This window comes from Ranitomeya variabilis, chromosome 1 (genome assembly GCF_051348905.1).
Source record: "Ranitomeya variabilis isolate aRanVar5 chromosome 1, aRanVar5.hap1, whole genome shotgun sequence".
In the NCBI taxonomy this organism is placed as follows: Eukaryota; Metazoa; Chordata; class Amphibia; order Anura; family Dendrobatidae; genus Ranitomeya; species Ranitomeya variabilis.
Window position 1 is genome coordinate 727,783,226 of NC_135232.1, and position 23,816 is coordinate 727,807,041.

At 42.6% G+C, this 23,816-nt stretch overlaps 1 protein-coding gene across 1 annotated transcript in view; it reads right to left on the minus strand.

The window, feature by feature from the left end:
• The window catches only part of LOC143781744 (alpha-1-antitrypsin-like), a 58,508-nt gene extending 40,441 nt beyond the window's left edge, over positions 1–18,067 (minus strand). The window contains exon 1 of the mRNA XM_077268521.1: positions 18,034–18,067. The gene's annotated coding sequence lies outside the window, so the exon portion shown is untranslated. The remainder of the gene's footprint in view (positions 1–18,033) is intronic.
• Between the last annotated feature and the right edge of the window lie 5,749 nt (positions 18,068–23,816).

A 23,816-nucleotide genomic window follows, 5' to 3' on the forward strand; every position in this document is an offset into this window, starting at 1 on the left:
GCTGTTTTACATCGGTTACATGGATACACGGGCAGGCAGCTTGGTGGTCAGTGGAGGAGTATTTAAAGTAGGGACCGCAGACAGGCTATCAAAGGCCTAAAATAACAAACAATAGGCTCATGGCAGTTTTACATCGGTTACATGGATACACAGGCAGCTTGGTGGTCAGTGGAGGAGTATTTAAAGTAGGGACCGCAGACAGGCTATCAAAGGCCTAAAATAACAAACAATAGGCTCATGGCTGTTTTACATCGGTTACATGGATACACGGGCAGGCAGCTTGGTGGTCAGTGGAGGAGTATTGCAAGGAGTGTCTGTCCCAGTACTCCCAAAATATAAATAGATGTTAATGTCTCGCAAAACAACCAAAAAAAAAAAAAAGGTGGCATACTTAGGTACAGGGGTGGGCTCATCTGCTGAGTTTCTGACATAGTAATTTGGCAGTAACTATTTAATGGTGCCAATATAGGACACAGACACAGACTACTTTAAGTTGCATCATAGATGTCTACAAATTTGTATTGTCAGTGCCAGACATTGAATGATGTCAGCGAATAGACTAAAGATTGGTGGAGCTGTGCGACATAATTTTGCACGTGGTAGAGCACAGTTTGAGCTGGGGGAGGGGGGAACTCTCTTGAGGCCGGCGGGACCGCCCCAGGGCCCCTCATGTTACAACGGTGTGTCTGACGTTGGGTGCGCACCACCACCGCCAGAGACACTACATTGTACTATGAGGGACCCAGTAGCAATGCCGTCAACCAAAAGCGAGCACACCCACCTCTTCAGACAAACAGCAGTCTCACGGGTGCTTGCGCCAAGTCGCGATACCACGGCCCCGTGTGGGGAGTTTGGCCATTTAGGGAGGTGTAAACATGTCGTATGCTGTACAATCAGCTGCAGCAAATTAGACATTAGAAAAGTAATTCACAGGCAAGAGCTTTTCATAGGAAAGCTAGGTGTCGGCCGGGCAAGGTGGGGCAAAAGATTTCGAAATCCAGTTGTGGTTCATTTTAATGAATGTTAGATCGTCAACATTTTGGGTAGCCAGACGAGTCCTTTTTTCGGTTAATATTGAACCTGCAGCACTGAATACTCTTTCTGATAGGACACTTGCTGCCGGGCAAGCAAGCTCCTGCAATGCATATTCTGCCAATTCTGGCCAGGTGTCTAATTTTGATGCCCAGTAATCAAATGGGAATGACGGTTGAGGGAGAACATCGATAAGGGATGAAAAATAGTTAGTAACCATACTGGACAAATGTTGTCTCCTGTCACTTTCAATTGATGCAGCAGTACCTGTCCTGTCTGCGGTCATAGCAAAATCACTCCACAACCTGGTCAGAAAACCCCTCTGTCCAACGCCACTTCTGATGTGTGCACCCCTAACACTCCTAGTCTGTTGCCCCCTTGAGCTCGTGTGAGAACGATCACGTGCGCTGTGTGCTGGGAATGCCTGAAGCAAACGGTCAACAAGAGTTGATTGTTTGGTTGCTAATATTAGTTCCAAGTTCTCATGTGGCATAATATTTTGCAATTTGCCTTTATAGCGTGGATCAAGGAGGCAGGCCAACCAGTAATCGTCATCGTTCATCATTTTCGTTATGCGTGTGTCCCTTTTTAGGATACGTAAGGCATAATCCGCCATGTGGGCCAAAGTTCCAGTTGTCAAATCTCCGGTTGTGATTGGGTGAGGGGCAGTTGCAGGCAAATCTACGTCACTTGTGTCCCTCAAAAAAACAGAACCCGGCCTTGACACGCAACCAATTTCCAGTGCCCCCGGGAAAGGTTCCGCATTAAAAATATACTCATCCCCATCATCCTCCTTGTCCTCCTCCTCCTCTTCGCCCGCTACCTCGTCCTGTACACTGCCCTGACCAGACAATGGCTGACTGTCATCAAGGCTTTCCCCTTCCTCTGGTGCAGACGCCTGCTCCTTTATGTGCGTCAAACTTTGCATCAGCAGACGCATTAGGGGGATGCTCATGCTTATTACGGCGTTGTCTGCACTAACCAGCCGTGTGCATTCCTCAAAACACTGAAGGACTTGACACATGTCTTGTATCTTCGACCACTGCACACCTGACAACTCCATGTCTGCCATCCTACTGCCTGCCCGTGTATGTGTATCCTCCCACAAAAACATAACAGCCCGCCTCTGTTGGCACAGTCTCTGAAGCATGTGCAGTGTTGAGTTCCACCTTGTTGCAATGTCTATGATTAGGCGATGCTGGGGAAGGTTCAAAGACCGCTGATAGGTCTGCATACGGCTGGCGTGTACAGGCGAACGTCGGATATGTGAGCAAAGTCCACGCACTTTGAGGAGCAGGTCGGAGAACCCAGGATAAGTTTTCAATAAGCACTGCACCACCAGGTTTAAGGTGTGAGCCAGGCAAGGAATGTGTTTCAGTTGGGAAAGGGAGATGGCAGCCATGAAATTCCTTCCGTTATCACTAACTACCTTGCCTGCCTCAAGATCTACTGTGCCCAGCCACGACTGCGTTTCTTGTTGCAAGAACTCGGACAGAACTTCCGCGGTGTGTCTGTTGTCGCCCAAACACTTCAATAGCCAATACAGCCTGCTGACGCTTGCCAGTAGCTGGCCCATAATGGGACAACTGGTGTGCAACAGTGTCATCTGCCGATGGAGTGGTTGGCCGACTGCGGTCTGTGGAAGAGCTGTAGCTTCCGCAGGAGGACGAGGAGGAGGAGGGGGTGCGAACGCCTACAGCCAACTGTTTCCTAGACCGTGGGCTAGGCACAACTGTCCCGAAATTGATGTCCCCTGTGGACCCTGCATCCACCACATTCACCCAGTGTGCCGTGATGGACACATAACGTCCCTGGCCATGCCTACTGGTCCATGCATCTGTAGTCAGGTGCACCTTTGTACTCACAGATTGCCTGAGTGCATGGACGTTGCGCTGTTTAACATGCTGGTGCAGGGCTGGGATGGCTTTTCTGGAAAAAAAGTGTCGACTGGGTAGCTCGTATCGTGGTTCATCGTACTCCATCAGGGCTTTGAAAGCTTCGCTTTCAACTAACCGGTAGGGCATCATCTCTAACGAGATTAGTCTAGCTATGTGGGCGTTAAAACCCTGTGTACGCGGATGCGAGGATAAGTACTTCCTTTTTCTAACCAGAGGCTCATGTAGTGTGAGCTGAACTGGAGAGATGGAGATCGTGGAACTTGCGGGTGTGCCGGTGGACATGGCAGACTGAGAGACGGTTGGAGACGGTATTGTTTCCGCCGGTGCCCTAGATGCAATATTTCCGCCTACAAAACTGGTGATTCCCTGACCCTGACTGCTTTGGCTGGCAAAGAAACCTGCACAGATACTGCCGGTGGTGCGGAAAATGGTGGCCTTACAGTGACGGAAGGGATGTTGCGTTGATGACTAGCTTCAATGGCCGAGGGTGCTACAACCTTAAGGGACGTTTGGTAGTTAGTCCAGGCTTGAAAATGCATGGTGGTTAAGTGTCTATGCATGCAACTAGTATTGAGACTTTTCAGATTCTGACCTCTGCTTAAGCTAGTAGAACATTTTTGACAGATGACTTTGCGCTGATCAATTGGATGTTGTTTAAAAAAATGCCAGACTGCACTCTTCCTAGCATCGGATCCCTTTTCAGGGATTGCAGACTGAGCTTTAACCGGATGGCAACGCTGTGCTCCAACAGGTTTTGGCTTTGACACGCGTTTTGGGCCAGATAGGGGCCCGGCAGATGGAACCTGTTGCGATGTTGATGCCTGCTGCGGCCCCTCCTCCACCTCCGCTTCTGAACTACTGCTGCCTGCACCCTGTTCCCCCAATGGCTGCCAATCGGGGTCAACAACCGGGTCATCTATTACCTCCTCTTCGAGCTCGTGTGCAACTTCGTCTGTGTCACTGTGTCGGTCTGTGGTATAGCGTTCGTGGCGGGGCAACATAGTCTCATCAGGGTCTGATTGTGGATCTGTACCCTGAGAGGGCAATGTGGTGGTCTGAGTCAAAGGAGCAGCATAGTACTCTGGCTGTGGCTGTGCATCAGTGCACTCCATGTCAGAATCTACGTGTAATGGGCATGGCCTGTTAAGTGTTTCACTTTCTAAGCCAGGGACGGTATGTGTAAAGAGCTCCATGGAGTGACCCGTTGTGTCGCCTGCTGCATCCTTCTCTCTTGTTGTAGTTTTTGCTGAGGAGGACAAGGAAGCGACTTGTCCCTGACCGTGAACATCCACAAGCAACGCGCTGCTTTTACATTTACCAGTTTCAGAAGAGGAGGCAAAAGAGCTAGAGGCTGAGTCTGCAATGTAAGCCAAAACTTGCTGTTGCTGCTCCGCCTTTAAAAGCGTTTTTCCTACTCCCAGAAAAGAGAGCGTTCGAGGCCTTGTGTAGCCAGACGACGAAACTGGCTCCACAGCTCCAGACTTAGGTGGAATATTTTTATCCCCACGACCACCTGATGCTCCACTACCACTACCATCATTACCAGCTGACAATGAACGCCCACGGCCACGACCTCTTGCACCAGACTTCCTCATTGTTTTAAAAAATTAACCAAAGTAACTTTATTTGTTGCTGTCAAACAACTTACACGGTGAGCTATAACTTCAGTATGATTTCTATATCCCTTAACAGGTTGGTGAGACCACAAGGAAAATCAGGCACAATGTTACACACTCTGTTTTCTGTGGCACAAAATCACAGAGATGACACACACGCAGGACTGTCACTCAAGCACTAATGTCAATATTATTCTCCCACCTAATTTTTTTTTTTTTTTTTTTTTCTCAGGGAGACTTTAGAAACCAAATAAGATAAAATGTTTTTTTCAGGGACAATTTAGAAACCAAATACTAATAAAAAAAAAAAATAGCCTTTCTATGGCCCACAATTAGAGAGAGAGAGGTGGCACACCCAGGAGTCAAGACTGGCACACAAGCTGAAAGGGCAATATTACTCTCCCACTGTTTTTTTATGTATTTTTTTTTTCAGGGAGACTTTAGAAACCAAATAATATTAAACAAAGCAAAAAAATAAATAGGCTTTCTATGGCCCACAATTAGAGAGAGAGAGGTGGCACACCCAGGAGTCAAGACTGGCACACAAGCTGAAAGGGCAATATTACTCTCCCACTGTTTTTTTATGTATTTTTTTTTTCAGGGAGACTTTAGAAACCAAATAATATTAAACAAAGCAAAAAAATAAATAGGCTTTCTATGGCCCACAATTAGAGAGAGAGAGGTGGCACACCCAGGAGTCAAGACTGGCACACAAGCTGAAAGGGCAATATTACTCTCCCACTGTTTTTTTATGTATTTTTTTTTTTCAGGGAGACTTTAGAAACCAAATAATATTAAACAAAGCAAAAAAATAAATAGGCTTTCTATGGCCCACAATTAGAGAGAGAGAGGTGGCACACCCAGGAGTCAAGACTGGCACACAAGCTGAAAGGGCAATATTACTCTCCCACTGTTTTTTTATGTACTTTTTTTTTTTTCAGGGAGACTTTAGAAACCAAATAATATTAAAAAAAGCAAAAAAATAAATAGGCTTTCTATGGCCCACAATTAGAGAGAGAGAGGTGGCACACCCAGGAGTCAAGACTGGCACACAAGCTGAAAGGGCAATATTACTCTCCCACTGTTTTTTTATGTTTTTTTTTTTTTTCAGGGAGACTTTAGAAACCAAATAATATTAAACAAAGCAAAAAAATAAATAGGCTTTCTATGGCCCACAATTAGAGAGAGAGAGGTGGCACACCCAGGAGTCAAGACTGGCACACAAGCTGAAAGGGCAATATTACTCTCCCACTGTTTTTTTATGTTTTTTTTGTTTTTCAGGGAGACTTTAGAAACCAAATAATATTAAACAAAGCAAAAAAATAAATAGGCTTTCTATGGCCCACAATTAGAGAGAGAGAGGTGGCACACCCAGGAGTCAAGACTGGCACACAAGCTGAAAGGGCAATATTACTCTCCCACTGTTTTTTTATGTATTTTTTTTTTTCAGGGAGACTTTAGAAACCAAATAATATTAAAAAAAGCAAAAAAATAAATAGGCTTTCTATGGCCCACAATTAGAGAGAGAGAGGTGGCACACCCAGGAGTCAAGACTGGCACACAAGCTGAAAGGGCAATATTACTCTCCCACTGTTTTTTTATGTATTTTTTTTTTCAGGGACACTTTAGAAACCAAATAATATTAAACAAAGCAAAAAAATAAATAGGCTTTCTATGGCCCACAATTAGAGAGAGAGAGGTGGCACACCCAGGAGTCAAGACTGGCACACAAGCTGAAAGGGCAATATTACTCTCCCACTGTTTTTTTATGTATTTTTTTTTTTCAGGGAGACTTTAGAAACCAAATAATATTAAAAAAAGCAAAAAAATAAATAGGCTTTCTATGGCCCACAATTAGAGAGAGAGAGGTGGCACACCCAGGAGTCAAGACTGGCACACAAGCTGAAAGGGCAATATTACTCTCCCACTGTTTTTTTATGTATTTTTTTTTTCAGGGAGACTTTAGAAACCAAATAAAATTAAACAAAGCAAAAAAATAAATAGGCTTTCTATGGCCCACAATTAGAGAGAGAGAGGTGGCACACCCAGGAGTCAAGACTGGCACACAAGCTGAAAGGGCAATATTACTCTCCCACTGTTTTTTTATGTATTTTTTTTTTCAGGGAGACTTTAGAAACCAAATAATATTAAAAAAAGCAAAAAAATAAATAGGCTTTCTATGGCCCACAATTAGAGAGAGAGAGGTGGCACACCCAGGAGTCAAGACTGGCACACAAGCTGAAAGGGCAATATTACTCTCCCACTGTTTTTTTATGTATTTTTTTTTCAGGGAGACTTTAGAAACCAAATAATATTTAAAAAAGCAAAAAAATAAATAGGCTTTCTATGGCCCACAATTAGAGAGAGAGAGGTGGCACACCCAGGAGTCAAGACTGGCACACAAGCTGAAAGGGCAATATTACTCTCCCACTGTTTTTTTATGTATTTTTTTTTTCAGGGAGACTTTAGAAACCAAATAATATTAAAAAAAGCAAAAAAATAAATAGGCTTTCTATGGCCCACAATTAGAGAGAGAGAGGTGGCACACCCAGGAGTCAAGACTGGCACACAAGCTGAAAGGGCAATATTACTCTCCCACTGTTTTTTTATGTATTTTTTTTTTTCAGGGAGACTTTAGAAACCAAATAATATTTAAAAAAGCAAAAAAATAAATAGGCTTTCTATGGCCCACAATTAGAGAGAGAGAGGTGGCACACCCAGGAGTCAAGACTGGCACACAAGCTGAAAGGGCAATATTACTCTCCCACTGTTTTTTTATGTATTTTTTTTTTCAGGGAGACTTTAGAAACCAAATAATATTAAACAAAGCAAAAAAATAAATAGGCTTTCTATGGCCCACAATTAGAGAGAGAGAGGTGGCACACCCAGGAGTCAAGACTGGCACACAAGCTGAAAGGGCAATATTACTCTCCCACTGTTTTTTTATGTATTTTTTTTTTCAGGGAGACTTTAGAAACCAAATAATATTAAACAAAGCAAAAAAATAAATAGGCTTTCTATGGCCCACAATTAGAGAGAGAGAGGTGACACACCCAGGAGTCAAGACTGGCACACAAGCTGAAAGGGCAATATTACTCTCCCACTGTTTTTTTATGTGTTTTTTTTTCTTTCAGGGAGACTTTAGAAACCAAATAATATTAAAAAAAGCAAAAAAATAAATAGGCTTTCTATGGCCCACAATTAGAGAGAGAGAGGTGGCACACCCAGGAGTCAAGACTGGCACACAAGCTGAAAGGGCAATATTACTCTCCCACTGTTTTTTTATGTATTTTTTTTTTCAGGGAGACTTTAGAAACCAAATAATATTAAACAAAGCAAAAAAATAAATAGGCTTTCTATGGCCCACAATTAGAGAGAGAGAGGTGGCACACCCAGGAGTCAAGACTGGCACACAAGCTGAAAGGGCAATATTACTCTCCCACTGTTTTTTTATGTATTTTTTTTTTTTCAGGGAGACTTTAGAAACCAAATAATATTAAAAAAAGCAAAAAAATAAATAGGCTTTCTATGGCCAACAATTAGGCCGGCGTCACACTGGCGAGTTTTACGGACGTAAGAGCGCAGAAACTACGTCCGTAAAACTCGCATTACATACGGCACAATTATTCTCAATGGGGCTGCTCCTATTAGCCGTATATTACGGTTCAGTATTATACGGCTTTCTACGGCCGTACAAAATCGCAGCATGCTGCGTTTGTCAGCGTATTGCGCTAATAATACGCCAATGAAAGTCTATGGGGGCGAGAAAAATACGGATTCCACACGGACCTGCAGTGTGACTTGCGAGAAATACGCAGCGGTGTTAGTGAAAAGTCGGTAATTCAATTGCCGGCTTTTTCCTTCTCCTTCACAAACCCGACATGATATGAGACATGGTTTACATACAGTAAACCATCTCATATCCCCATTTTTTTTGCGTATTCCACACTACTAATGTTAATAGTGTGTATGTGCAAAATTTGGGCACTGTAGCTGCTAAAATAAAGGGTTAAATGGCGGAAAAAATTGGCGTGGGCTCCCGCGCAATTTTCTCCGCCAGAGTGGTAAAGCCAGTGACTGAGGGCAGATATTAATAGCCAGGAGAGGGTCCATGGTTATTGGCCCCCCCGTGGCTAAAAACATCTGCCCCCAGCCACCCCAGAAAAGGCACATCTGGAAGATGCGCCTATTCTGGCACTTGGCCACTCTCTTCCCACTCCCTGTAGCGGTGGGATATGGGGTAATGAAGGGTTAATGTCACCTTGCTATTGGAAGGTGACATTAAGCCAGATTAATAATGGAGAGGCGTCAATTATGACACCTATCCATTATTAATCCAATTGTAGGAAAGGGTTAAAAACACAAACACACACATGATTAAAAAGGATTTTAATGAAATAAACACAGCGGTTGTTGTAATAATTTATTGTTCTCGCAATCCATTTGCAAACCCTCGCTTGGCAAAATAATAAACGCACAATATACATACCTTCTGATGTCAGATCACGTCACACGATGTAATCCATCTGAAGGGGTTAACTAATATTACAGGCAGGAGCCCTGCTAAATGCAGCTGTGCTCCGTGCCTGTAATCCCCCGGCGAATGAATGAAATGTAGGTCAATGACCTACATTTCCTTCAGTCGCGGTGATGCGCCCCCTGGTGGATGTCCTCATATGACCTGGAGCGTGGGAAAAAGTTCCCAGGCTGCAGTTCATGAGAACATCCACCAGAGGGCGCCTCACCACGACTCAATGTAAGTACAGATCACTGCTTTCCTTTCAGCACCCGGGGATTACAGGCACGAGCGAGTGGTTTATCGCAGCTGTGCCTGTAATATTAGTTAACCCCTTCAGATGGATTACTTTGTGGGACGTGATCTGACATCAGAAGGTATGTATCTTGTGCGTTTATTATTTTGCCAAGCGAGGGCCTGGAAATGGATTGCGAGAACAATAAATTATTACAACAACCGCTGTGTTTATTTCATTAAAATCCTTTTTAATCATGTGTGTGTGTGTTTTTTAACCCTTTCCAACAATTGGATTAATAATGGATAGGTGTCATAATTGACGCCTCTCCATTATTAATCTGGCTTAATGTCACCTTACAATTGCAAGGTGGCATTAACCCTTCATTACCCCATATCCCACCGCTACAGGGAGTGGGAAGAGAGTGGCCAAGTGCCAGAATAGGCGCATCTTCCAGATGTGCCTTTTCTGGGGTGGCTGGGGGCAGATGTTTGTAGCCACGGGGGGGCCAATAACCATGGACCCTCTCCTGGCTATTAATATCTGCCCTCAGTCACTGGCTTTACCATTCTGGCGGAGAAAATTGCGCGGGAGCCCACGCCGAATTTTTCCGCCATTTAACCCTTTATTTCAGCAGCTACAGCGCTGAAATTTTGCACATACACACTACTAACATTAGTAGTGTGGAATATGCAAAAAAAAAGGGGATATGAGATGGTTTACTATATGTAAACCATGTCTCATATCCTGTCGGGTTTGTGCAGGAGAAATGAAAAGCCGGCAATTGAATTACCGGCTGTTCACAGATATCGCGCTGAATGAAATCTAAATACAGAATATATATATATGTGTCTCAATGACATATATATATATATATATACTGTATATATGTTTTAATGAAAATTTGAGCACATAAATCCATTAGATGTCGGTTTTGCAAGCCTGCGCGAAAATCTCGCAGTACGGATGCCATACGGATTACATACGGAGGATGCCATGCGCAAAATACGCTGACACACCCTGCCTACGGATTACTATTTTGGGAACATTTCACCGTATTTCGGCCGTATTACGGCCGTAAAATACGGACCGTATTGTCTTACGCCGAGTGTGACGCCGGCCTTAGAGAGAGAGAGGTGGCACACCCAGGAGTCAAGACTGGCACACAAGCTGAAAGGGCAATATTACTCTCCCACTGTTTTTTTATGTATTTTTTTTTTTTCAGGGAGATTTTAGAAACTAAATAATATTAAACAAAGCAAAAAAATAAATAGGCTTTCTATGGCCCACAATTAGAGAGAGAGAGGTGGCACACCCATGAGTCAAGACTGGCACACAAGCTGAAAGGGCAATATTACTCTCCCACTGTTTTTTTATGTTTTTTTTTTCACGGAGACTTTAGAAACCCAATAATATTAAAAAAAACAAAAAAATAAATAGGCTTTGTATGGCCCACTGAATGAGAGATGGCACACACAGGAGTGGCACACAAGCCCTGACTGAGGCCAATATTTTTCTCCCACTGATTGATGTAGTGTTTTTGTGTTGAGGTAGATTTTAGAACACAAATCAAGGAAAAAAATAAATAGGCTTTCTATGGCCCACTCAGTGAGAGATGGCACACACAGGGATGGCACTGTAGCAGAAATGCCAATCTTAATCTTCCACAAAAAAAAAAAAACAGGGACTGTCCTACAATTACTATCTCCCTGCAGTAATGTAAGCCAGGTATGGCAGGCAGCAATAGGAGTGGACTGATGCACAAATTAAATAAAAAGTGTGGACAAACAAAAAAGATAGCTGTGCAGAAAGGAAGGAACAAGAGGATATGTGCTTTGAAAAAAGCAGTTGGTTTGCACAGTGGCGTACACACAGCAATACAGCTATCACGGAGCCTTCTAGGGCAGCCCAATGAGCTACAGCGCTGAGGGAAAAAAAAAATGTAGCTTCCAGTGTCCCTGCACACCGAAGGTGGTGTTGGACAGTGGAAATCGCTACAGCACAAGCGGTTTGGTGGTTAGTGGACCCTGCCTAACGCTCTCCCTGCTTCTGACGAAGCGGCAGCAACCTCTCCCTAAGCTCAGATCAGCAGCAGTAAGATGGCGGTCGGCGGGAACGCCCCTTTATAGCCCCTGTGACGCCGCAGACAGCAAGCCAATCACTGCAATGCCCTTCTCTAAGATGGTGGGGACCAGGACCTATGTCATCACGCTGCCCACACTCTGCGTTCACCTTCATTGGCTGAGAAATGGCGCTTTTCGCGTCATTGAAACGCGACTTTGGCGCGAAAGTCGCGTACCGCATGGCCGACAAGCACAGGGGTCGGATCGGGTTTCATGAGACTCCGACTTAGCCAAAAGTCGGCGACTTTTGAAAATGAACGACCCGTTTCGCTCAACCCTAATAATAAGGTCTGGTTAGTGGCAAGCAGGTTGATCTGAGTGGCAAGTCCACTGTGTACAGCACCTGCTAATTTTCGTTTAATCTATATGCAAACATTTTAGGACCATGGCATTGATTTCTGTGGGACTCGGGGAATGTCCTACATGAGGCGGTCCACAGAACCTGCCATCTTGTGGTCTCTTACTGATGCATAATTGTGGGGTTTACACGTGGCCTGGTTGAGTACCTGTATCTGTCGCCTGATGATATTGTGTACAGTCAGTGTACGATATTGGTTATAGAGAATACCAGTGATTGCCATACCCAGGGTGTAACCAAAAGGACTTAGGGTCCCAATAATATATCAACCCTGTTGTTGTATGCTCCACTGTGTTGTCTTTGTGTTTTCTAGCATCTTGTACTTTAGATAATTTTTGCATGTTTGTTTTTTGGCTTTTCTTTTAATTTTATACATTAAAATTTACATTTTATTCCAATACGCTGTTATATATACAATACTACTACATAGTGATTGTTCACTTCTCTGTTTATTTTTCACTTACAAGATATAATAAAGAATATATTAAAAAATACCAGTGTGGATAAGAAATACAGAGGAGAAAAAGTCTGTAAGAAGATCAGCTAAAACCAGGAGAACAAAAGTAAGGTAGAGTCCAAGAAGAAACAATACAAAGAGAAGATAAGAGACAACAGCAACTTCTCAAACTAGAGAGATTAGTGAGAAAAAATGGAAGAAAAGGAGAAAGATTAAGATGATAGACAATAAGGAGGAAGATAAATAGAAAAGAAAATTAGAAATGGTAGACAAAGTCAATAATTAGAACAGGGAGAATTAGGGATTGCAGAGTAAAGGAAAAGAAAGATAGAGGAGATGAATGAGAAGCAGAAGAAAAGAAAGCGGAAAAGTAGAAGGAGGTAATGGAAGTGAAAAAAGAAAAGATCAGAGAGCAAAGAAGTATAATGAGGTGAAGAAGGAGGGTTAGAAAGATGAAAGATGAAAAGAAAATAAGGAGAGAAGAAGAGAAAATGAAAAATAGAACAAGGGGAGAAAAGGGAGGATGAAATGGAAAATGAGAAAGGAAGAGGAAATAAGAAGGAGGACAAGCAAGAATATACGACGAGATTGAAATAAAAAATAGAAGAAAGAAAAGAAGAATAAATGGAAATAAAGAATGAAAAATAAGAAGAGCATGAAGAAGAACTAGAAAAGGGGGTGGAGAAAGGAAAGAAAGAAAACACGGAAGATAAGACAAAAAGATAAAAATCAAAAATATGATGCGGAGAAGAGCAATGAGAAGATCAATGATCAATGAGTGCAGCAGGCTGCCACGAGAGGTGGTGAGTTCTCCTTCAATGGAAGTTTTCAAACAGAGGCTGGACAGAAATCTGTCTGAGATGATTTAGTGAATCCTGCTTAGAGCAGGGGGTTGGACCAGATGACCCAACTCTGACATTCTATGATTCTAAGGCTGGAGTCACACACAATGTATAAAAAAATCTCTCCGATTTTGTCTACCGAGAATCACACAAATGTTCTCCATATGGTGATCCATATATCATCCGTGTGCAATGCCAGGATGCATTTTTTTCTCAAAAAAGTATCCGTGTTTCATCCGTATGTCATCCGTATGGAGAGATTTTCTCACATACTTGCAAAATGAGCAAATAATGGCTGAGCCTTTCCTGTCACCTGCTCAATGCCTGAGAATTTCTCGCAAGTCACACGCATGGTCCGTGTGCTGTGCGATTTTTTTCTCACACACATAGACTTACATTGGTGTTTCTCGGCTGAGATACGCGGACAATCGCAGCATGCTACGATTTCACTCGCAAGTATAATACGGACGAGAAAAAAACGGATGATGTGAGCTGCCCCATAGATTAACATTGGTCCGAGTGCTATGCAATTTTTTATCGCTTAGCACTCGTCCGTATTACGCTGTAGTGAGACCCCGGCCTAATAAGCAGGAAATGAAAAGGACAAGCCAAGTAAACATAGGCAGAAGTAAAAGAGAAAAAATGGACAAAAAAGGGGAAAGTAAACAAGTAATAGAGAAAATGGACATAAAGGAGGGCAAGAAAAAATATAAAAAGGAAAAATAGGTAAAGAATGAAAAGAATGAAGAGTAGGAGGAAGCACAAAGTAGATGAAAAGTAATAGAAACAAGAAGGAGAACGACAGAAAGAAGGAAATTCAGGGATAGGAGGTGAATTATACACAAAGAAGAATAAAGGAAAGACAGAGAATATGAAGTAGAAATATTAACCCCTTCCCGACATGAGCTGTACTAGTACTGCGCTGCGGGAACTGCATTTCTGCTAGCCGCCGTACTTGTACGGCAGCACGATCACCACGACGATCGCGTGCGAGTGTCAGCTGTATGTGATAGCTGACACCCCACAGCAATGCCCACGATCGGTGCTAGCGATTTTCCAATAATTCCAATTATTTATTTAAAAAACAAAACAAAAGTACACATATTTGGTATCACCACGTCCGTAACGACCTGCTAAAAAGCTTTATCATCATACCGCTGAACAAAAAGGGCAATAAAATGCAATCAAAAAGACGGATGTAAATGAAAACGTCATCTTGTCTCACAAAAAACAAGCTGCCATACAGCTCCATCAGCAGAAAAATAAAAAAGTTATAGCTCTCAGAATAAAGTGATGCAAAAATAATTATTTTTTCTATAAAATAGTTGTTATTGTGTAAAAGCGCCAAACATGAAAAAAAGATATAAATGAGGTATCGCTGTAATCGTACTGACCCGAAGAATAAAGCTGCTTTATCAATTTTACCACATGCTTAACGGTATAAAAAAAATTATTACAAAAAAAAGCAATTCCTGAATTGCTGGTTTTTGTTAATTCTGCCTCCCAAAAATCGGAATAAAAACAACATCTCGTCCCACAAAAAACAAGACCCCACATGACTCTGTGGGCCAAGATATGGATAAATTATAGCTCTCAAAATGTGGTGATGCAAAAACTATTTTTTTGCAATAAAAAGCGTCTTATAGTGTGTGACAGCTGCCAAACAAAAAATCCTTTAGAAAAACCCGCTATAAATAGTAAATCAAACCCCCCGTTATCACCCTCTTAGGCTTCTTTTACACTTGCCTTGATTTTGCGGCCTGTTTTTGCGGCCCCAATAGATTTCTATGAGGCCGGAAAAACAAGCCATAATAATTTCACGCCGCGCCATGCACCGTATGTCCGTGAGGGACGTATTTACGTCCGTGAAAAAAGATAGAGCTTGCTCGATCTTTTTCACAGCTAACAGACACGGCCCCCATTGTAAATCATTGGGGCCGCAAAAACAACGGAAGGTTGTTTTTGTGGTGCACCGTGACTTCCGGTTTTGTGGAATGCTGTTTTTTTCCCAAAGCTTTTACTATAGTATTGAGAACCCCAAAAACGGCAATCTGCAAGTTTTTTGCAGTCCGTTATTGTGGCAGAGAGTGAACATTGTGGCAATATGGCCCGCAAAAAAAGCCCGCAATAACGGGCCACAAATAACCCGGTAAGTGTAAAAGTAGCCTTAGTTAGGGAGAAATAATTTAGTAAATTTTTTTTATTTATTTCCATTTTCCCGTCAGGGCTAGGGTTAGGGTTGCATCTAAAGTTAGGGTTAGGGTTGGGGCTAAAGTTAGGGTTATGTTTGGGGCTAAAGTGAGAGTTAGGGTTGGGGCCAGAGTTGTGGTTAGGGTTTGGATTACATTTACGGTTGGGGCTAAGGTTGCAATTAGGGTTGGGATTAGGGTTAGAGGTGTGTCAGGGTTAGGGGTGTGGTTAGGGTTTTAGTTAGGATTGGGATTAGGGTTATAAGTGTGTTGGGGCTAGTGGTATGTTGGGGTTAGGGGTGTGGTTGGGGTTGGGATTAGGGTTAGAGGTGTGTTTGGGTAAAGGGTGTGGTTAGCGTTATGGTTAGGGTTGGGATTAGGGTTAGGGGTGTGTTGGGGATAGTGTTGGAGTTAGAATTGGGAAGTTTTGACTGTTTAGGCATATTAGTGGCACTCCAAATGCGACATGGCGTCCGATCTCAATTCCAGCCAATTCTGGGTTGAAAAAGTAAAACGGTGTTCCTTCCCTTCCGAGCTAAGCCGTGCACCCAAACAGTGGTTTACCCCTACATATGGGGTATCAGCGTACACAGGACAAATTGCACAACAACTTTTTGGGGTCCAATTTCTCCTGTTACCCTTGGGAAAATAAAAAAATTGGGGCGAAAATATAATTTTTCTGAAAAAAATATGATTTTTTATTTTTGCGCCTCTACATTATAAAATTATGTGAAGCACTGGGGGGCTCAAAGTGCTCACCACACATCTAGATAAGTTCCGTAGGGGGTCTACTTTCCAAAATGGTGTCACTTGTTGGGGATTTCCACTGTTTAGGCACATCAGGGGCTTCTCAAACGGGCCATGGCATCCTGTCCCAATTCCAGCCAATTTTGCATTGAAAAGTCAAATGGCGCTCCTTCCCTTCCGAGCTCTGCCACTTCGCCCAAACAGTGGTTTACCCCACATATTGGGTATCAGCTTACTCAGGACAAATTGCACAACAACTTTTTGGGGTCCAATTTTTCCTGTTACCCTTGGTAAAATAAAACAAATTGGATATGAAGTAAATTTTTTGTGAAAAAAGTTAAATGTTCATTTTTTTAAACATTCCAAAAATTACTGTGAATCACCTGAAGGGTTAATGAGGGGTTCCGTTTTTAGAATGGTGTCACTTTTGGGCATTTTTTGTCATATAGGCCCCTCAAAGTCACTTCAAATGTGAGGTGGTCCCTAAAAAAAATGGTTCTGCAAATTTTATTGTAAAAATGAGAAATTGCTGGTCAACTTTTAACCCTTATAACTTCCTAACAAAAAAATGTTGTTTCCAAAATTGTGCTTATGTAAAGCAGACATGTGGGAAATGTTTTTTTATTAATTATTTTGGGTGATTTGACTCTCTAATTTAAGGGCATAAAAACTAAAATTTTGAAAATTGCGAAATTTTCAACATTTTTACCAAATTTCTGTTTTGTTTTTTTTTTACAAATAAACGCAAGTCATATCAAAGAAATTTTACCACTTTCATAAAGTACAATATGTCACCAGAAAACATTCTCATAATCACCAGGAACCGTTGAAGCATTTCTGAGTTATGACCTCATAAATTGAAAGTGGTCAGAATTGAAAAAAATGGCCTGGTCAGGAAGTTTAAAACAGGCTTTGGGGTGAAGGGGTTAAAGAAAGTTAGTAGGTTGGAAATCAAAGGAAGAAAGTGAAGGAGTGCGATGTTCTGCCAATAACTGCTATTTTCATGCAGGCATAAAACATCTGATCAAAATCATCGTCAGGTGATCACAGATATGTGGGCTTCTTACCATCCAGAGAAGGTCTTTTGTGCACACAGCGGTAAGCGTTGCGGACTTTATTCCAGTATTCTTTTTATGCCATTTTTCATGTAGGATTTGTTTTGCAGGGCCCCGCAATATAGCATAGTGTGTATTCATCTTACGCCCACTTGGGCTGCACCTGCCTACTTGCAGGGTCTTACCTGCCGTCCCTGCTGTTTCTTGCAAGTTATAGCTATAACTATTAATATACTTAAACTCTACATCAGCGTTTTTACATATAACTGCCATGGCATAATATTGTGTCGCATGTATGGCTACCTGGGCGAGGCTCCATATCACTGCATGATATGCATACTCGTTAGAGCCTTGTCTGGCTATCTGTTACATTGCTTATACTGTTTATAATGGGCCGAAGCTATATTTATGATTATATCAACATCTAACTGATATATAACTATTGTAAAGAGTGTTGTTATTTGCTTGCTGTGTGCACATTACGATATACTGTATTTCCTGAAATCTTATTATATTCTATGTTTTAAAAAAATGTTTGTTTAGATAAATTTATACTCTTTTCTATACATTGTGATTCGAGTTACTCCCTTGCTTTGCTCCTGATTTTTATAGTGTTTATGGAGTCTGAATTGTTTTTCATGTGTTGGGCTACTACGTAGTACCCAATAAGCATCTATCATGCACCTGGGTTTGTTTGTATACATAGTGATCACAGATATGTGTATTACATGGGCCAATAATTGGGAATGAGCATCAGTAAGATTATCCCATGGTCTCCAAGAGCCATTAGTCTCACATATGCCTCCTGTTTTATCAGAGGCTCAGGCGCTATCCTCTACCTCACCCATACTTTACACTTAAGCTTTGCTTGTTTTGATAAAATACAAGAAGTCGGCACCAAGAGAGATAATTTGAATTACAGTAAGGACAGAAGACTAAGTAGAAATTTGACCTCTAATACTCACCAGCAGCTTCGGGATGAGAGGAGATATAAAGCCCTCTCTCCCTGTATGTATATATATATATGTGTGTATATTTACTTTTTCACTTATGCAATGTTTATTTTCTTCAAATCAGAGTGCAGCAATCTTTGTCCTGTACATTGATTCCACCAGTTAAACAGTGATGCAAGATGCTCAGGTAAAGCTGCATGCCAGCTCAGCCCAAAAGTGGTGGAAAAATTACAAAATCCTTAAACAGTATCTTCTGCTTTAGGCAACTGTCCAGAATAAGCTGTAATGTGTGAATAAGGAATTTCAATACCACTAGTCATTAAATCACTTGTGTCCTGCTCAGTTTCCCAGGCAATATTCCAAATTTTCATCTGTCGTTGAGTTAGTAGTAGCAGACTAGGTGCTATAATGTCTCTCATGTATTGTCCACCCAGAAATGAGGGATTCCTGCTGTTCTGCCATTATGACATTACACAGCAGTACCTAGCAGTGTAGCTGTGAATCCAGTCTTCCTACACTTAGGAAAACAGGAGTGGGAGGAAAATGAGTGCTCATATTTGGAAAAAGAAGTATATTACTCTGACAAGATATGATACAGAGGTTCTTATCTTTCTCTGTACAATTGATTTCCACTTCTATTGTTCTCAGTATGGTCACTGATTCTGTTCCATCGGACATCTTAAATGATCCAGTTAAACATCAATATTGCTACTCACTTGTCCCAGGTCCAGCGCTGGCTTCTGCCTCGTTCCCCTATGGATGGCTCTCTTTGTGCTAGTCCTCGCAAGGTGCTACAGTAGCCCGGCATGTCTGTCTGGTGTCACTGAAGCCTGTGATCAGTATTCAGGTAGTTGTGCACTCTGCTTCTATGAACTTTCCGCAGGTCTAGTGTCACTTGCCGCTTGTCGCTGATGATTCCTGGTCTGTACCCTCACCTCTGCTATTCCTGATGCTTCATGGTATTCCTGATTATTCCTGGTCCGTACCCTCATTTCTGCTATTCCTGGTGCTTCCTGCTATTCCTGATGATTCCTGGTCCGATACCCTCAACTCTGCTATTCCTGATGCTTCCTGCTATTCCTGATGACTCCTGGTCCGTCCCCTCATCTCTGCTATTCCTGATGCTTCCTGCTATTCATGATGATTCCTGGTCTGTACCCTCACCTCTGCTATTCCTGATGTTTACTGTTATTCCTGATGATTCCTGGTCTGTACCCTCATTTCAGCTATTCCTGATGCTTCCTGCTATTCATTCTGATTCCTGGTTCGCACCCTAACCTCTGCTATACCTGATGTTTCCTGCTTATCCTGATGATTTCTGGTTCGTACCCTCATTTCTGCTATTTCTGATGCTTCCTGCTATTCCTGATGATTCCTGGTCTGTACCCTCACCTCTGCTATTCCTGATGCTTCCTGGCTCCTACCCTCATTTCTGCTATTCCTGATGCTTCCTGCTATTCATGATGCTTCCTGGTCTGTACCCTCACCTCTGCTATCCCTGATGCTTCCTGCTATTCCTGATGATTCATGGTCCGTCCTCTCATCCCTGCTATTCCTGATGCTTCCTGCTATTCATGATGATTCCTGGTCTGTATCATCATCTCTGATATTCCTGATGCTTCCTGTTATTCCTGATGAGTCCTGGTCTGTACCCTCACTTCTGCTGATTGCCTTCACAACTCTGTTGGTAGAGGAAATTGTCATGCAGACATTAGGTTTGTGGAGGTGCTGGTAAAGCGAGGTTTGAAACCTGTGACTAGGTAGGATAGTTAATAACCGCATCCTCTTATTTCAAGGATGCTAATAGTTTATTTATTGTACAGGAATGTGGCAAATGTGTGGCCAAACATTAAAGGTGCAAGTGGAGCGCCCCCAAGGGCAGCGGGGTACTCGGTACCAGGTCTTTCGGTTCACAGGGGGATGTCATGGTGGCTGACCCGGTCCATGGCCCTGGGACGTCCGAGAAAAAGGGAAAGGTCTTTAAAGGGGAAATGTTCGTGACGCCACCTGTGGTATTCGGTCAGGGTGACAGACGCTGCTTTAAGGGGTCTGCTGGGGTGATGTTATGGCAGCTAGATGTTATACCTTCTGTGATGGTGTGATATGCTATGTGGGTATCATTTTGTGTATATTTCTATTTTACTGATTATCATGGTGTTACTGTATCTTGTAGGATGAGTTGTTATTTGCCATCTGATATTCTCCCCACAGTTCGGTATTGTTATCTCTCCACAGGGTCAGTGAATAATGTTGTTTGCTAATATGCTAATGACATGTTGACCTAGCTTGTTGAAACAATGAGCCCCTGAGACTTTCCCCCTCCTGGCCTGTGAATGAGGGGGAGACATGTAAATATCAGGGAGGTGAGACACAGAGATCAGTCTTGTGTGGAACCTGGATGTGAAGAGCATATCAGAGAGAAAGAAGGGAATATGGACTGTTATCCTCTGTGCTGGATTGTTGGACATTTATTCTGTAACTGAACTGCATTTGTGTTCTGGAATATTTAATCCTTTGTGTGATGGATCGTATATATGGACCTTTCGTGTTTTGCCTAAATAAAGGACTTGGAATTGTTCACTATTCTCTTGCTCTGTTAATTGTGTGATACCGGAGAAGGAACCCATGACACCTTCCCACAGGTGAAGTATGTCCCCAGGGCTTCCCAGTGTGTAGATGGTGGATGGTGAGAGGCGCATAGGAGAACGAGGACACAAGGTAGAAGTCTCTTTACCTTTACTGAAGGCTTCAGCATCTACAGTCCAAAGCACCAGATCACAGGGCAAACAGAGTCCGGCCGGTTTGGAGGCAAGTCCAGAGTCCCCTTGTCCTGGTAGAAATCAGTAACCTTCCTCTAGCACCATGGTGTTGTAGTCCCTTACTGCTAAGCTTCTCATAAGGTCCTCACAGATGTTGTAGATGTTATGTCTCTCTCTCTGTCCCCCGGATAGGATAGGACAAACTGTATGACCGGTGGCTTGAGGTGTTTTACAGGGACTCTATCATGCCCCAGCCTCTAAGGGGTGCCACCTTGCCTCCTGGGGGTAGGGCGGGCAGGTAATGTGAAATTAGCTGTCCTGCCGGTCTCTGGAGCAAGGCATAAAGGATCATTGCTCCCTCGGTGTTCCAGCTACCGGGATCCTGCGCCTCAGAAGGAGGCAGCCTGTGTAGGGTTGTTCCCCTCCTGGAATACACTCCTTTGCTACGACTTCTTCACCCTCTCTGCAATACAGTTCTCCTTCAGTGTCTCTCTCTAGAAACTGCAGCTCTCAGGGCATGCACAGCTCCGTGTCCTTCTGTCTCGATCTCTGACAGGATCCCAACCCTGCCAGTGACCAACTACCTGAGCGAAGCTCAGCCAGCAACTCACTAACTAATAGGAGCAGAGCTCCCCCTGGTGGCCTGGAGTGTGAAATGTGTTGCATGTTTGTGATACCTGGATGCAGTTGTCCTTCTTTGCCTCCAAACGTAATATCACTCTCCGCTAGAGGAAAATGACAATCCTGCAACGACCAGGACCCTGGGGCGCTGCACAAGGACATATGCAACATGTCTCTGCTGGGTCTTTATCATTAAATCACTGTGTGTACAATGGATGAAGAAGCGCTCCTGCGCCTAAGCTATCATTGTCTGCACAATATATAAATGAATTGCATTCTTGAAATCAGTGTTGTTCCTGTAGCTATTGCATGCTTGCAACTAAGGTGGCTGTGCACGTGTTGTCCACATGTTTGGCTCTGCTGCATCGTCCACAGATCCCCCTGCCATCCTGCATATCCAGCTCTAATGGATCTTCACATTTCCCATGTTGTCCAGCAAATTCAGCTCTGCTGCGTCATAATCTCCTGTCTGTGCTGCTCACCCTGACCCACAGCTTAGAAGATAATCCCCCTCACCGGGTAGTAAGTATCTAAGCTCGGGATGTAGAGCTGCTTTCCCCAATGGATTTATCAGTTGGTGGGATGAGAAAACTGAGCATCAGTTATCAAACAACTGCATTGTAAAGACTTTCATCTTCTTCTACTAGTTACTGGAAACAGCAAGTAGTTGTCGGTGTTGCTTTTCGTGTATCTTAAGACATTTTCCACTGAATATTTAGCATTGACATTACTAATAATCTTTTTGCACTTTTTAATGTCGTCTGTGGGTTTCAGGCCCAATATATCACAGTATTGGTTGTGCCTACATTAAGAACAGAACGGACACCAATTGTGAAAAGCCTTACAGTCACAGCAGTTCAGAGATTTTGTGAAAATAAGTGGGTGAGAGGTGGAAAATGATAGTAGATATAGGAATTGTTGCAATTTCACTCATTTTATGAGTTCAGTATCAGAAAAGTTCTGCAAACATCAAAGCCAAACAATCAGGCCCTGAGACTGGCACACAGGTGCAGTCAGTTTGGTCAGATGTTTGAATACTGTATGTTGAAAGATAAATAATATTAACTAGGACAGATGATTAACCTAATCAAACTCACAATGTTCCAGGACGCTGTCCCCAGGACACACTTGCTGGCAGATCTGTAATCATATGCTCCAATATAGAAGTCCCCCCCACCCGATGCTATGTCCATTATTACCCCACAAGCAGCACAGGACTTGGTGTGTTTTTACCCTTGGGCAATGCACGCCTCCTGTTATTAACTCCTTCATGACCCAGCCTATTTTGACCTTAATGACCTGGCCATTTTTTTGCAATTATGACCAGTGTCCATTTATGAGGTAATAACTCTGGAACGCTTCAACGGATCCTAGCGGTTCTGAGATTATTTTTTCGTGACATATTGGGAATCATGTTAGTGGTAAATTTAGGTCGATAAATTTTGCGTTTAATTGTGAAAAAATTGGAAATTTGGCGAAGATTTAGAAAATTTCACAATTTTCAAATTTTGAATTTTTATTCTGTTAAACTAGAGAGATATGTGACACAAAATAGTTAATAAATAACATTTCTCACATGTCTACTTTACATCAGCACAATTTTGGAAACAATTTTTTTTTTGTTAGGAAGTTATAAGGGTTACAACAAAATTTACAAAACCATTTTTTTAGGGACCACCTCACATTTGAAGTCAGATTGAGGGGTCTATATGGCTGAAAATACCCAAAACTGTCACCATTCTAAAAACTGCACCCCTCAATGTGCTCAAAACCACATTCAAGAAGTTTATTAACCCTTCAGGTGTTTCACAGCAGTAGAAGCAACATGGAGGGAAAAAATTACCACTTAACTTTTTAGTCACAAAATGATCTTTTAGCAACAATTTTTTTATTTTCCCAAGGGTAAAAGGAAAAAGTGGACCCCAAAGTCATTGTCTAATTTGTCCTGAGTACTCTGAAATCCCATATGTTTTGGGGGAACCATTGTTTGGGCGCACGGCAGGGCTCAGAAGGGAAAGAGCGACATTTGACTTTTTGTTTGAAAAATTGAATCCAATAGTTAGGGGACACCATGTCGCGTTTGGAGAGCCCCTGTGTGCCTAAACTTTGGAGCTCACCAACATGTGACCCCATTTTGGAAACTAGGCCCCCAAAGAACTTATCTAGATGCAGAGTGAGCACTTTGAACCCCCAGGTGCTTCACAAATTGATCCGTAAAAATGAAAAAGTACTTTTTTTCAAAAAATGTTTTTTTATCCTCAATTGTTTTCATTTTTACATGGGCAACAGGATAAAATGGATCATAAAATTTGTTGGGTAATTTCTCCTGAGTACACGAATACCTCATGTGGGGGTAAACCACTGTTTGGGCACACAGCAGAGCTCGGAAGGCAAGGAGTGCCATTTGACTTTTTG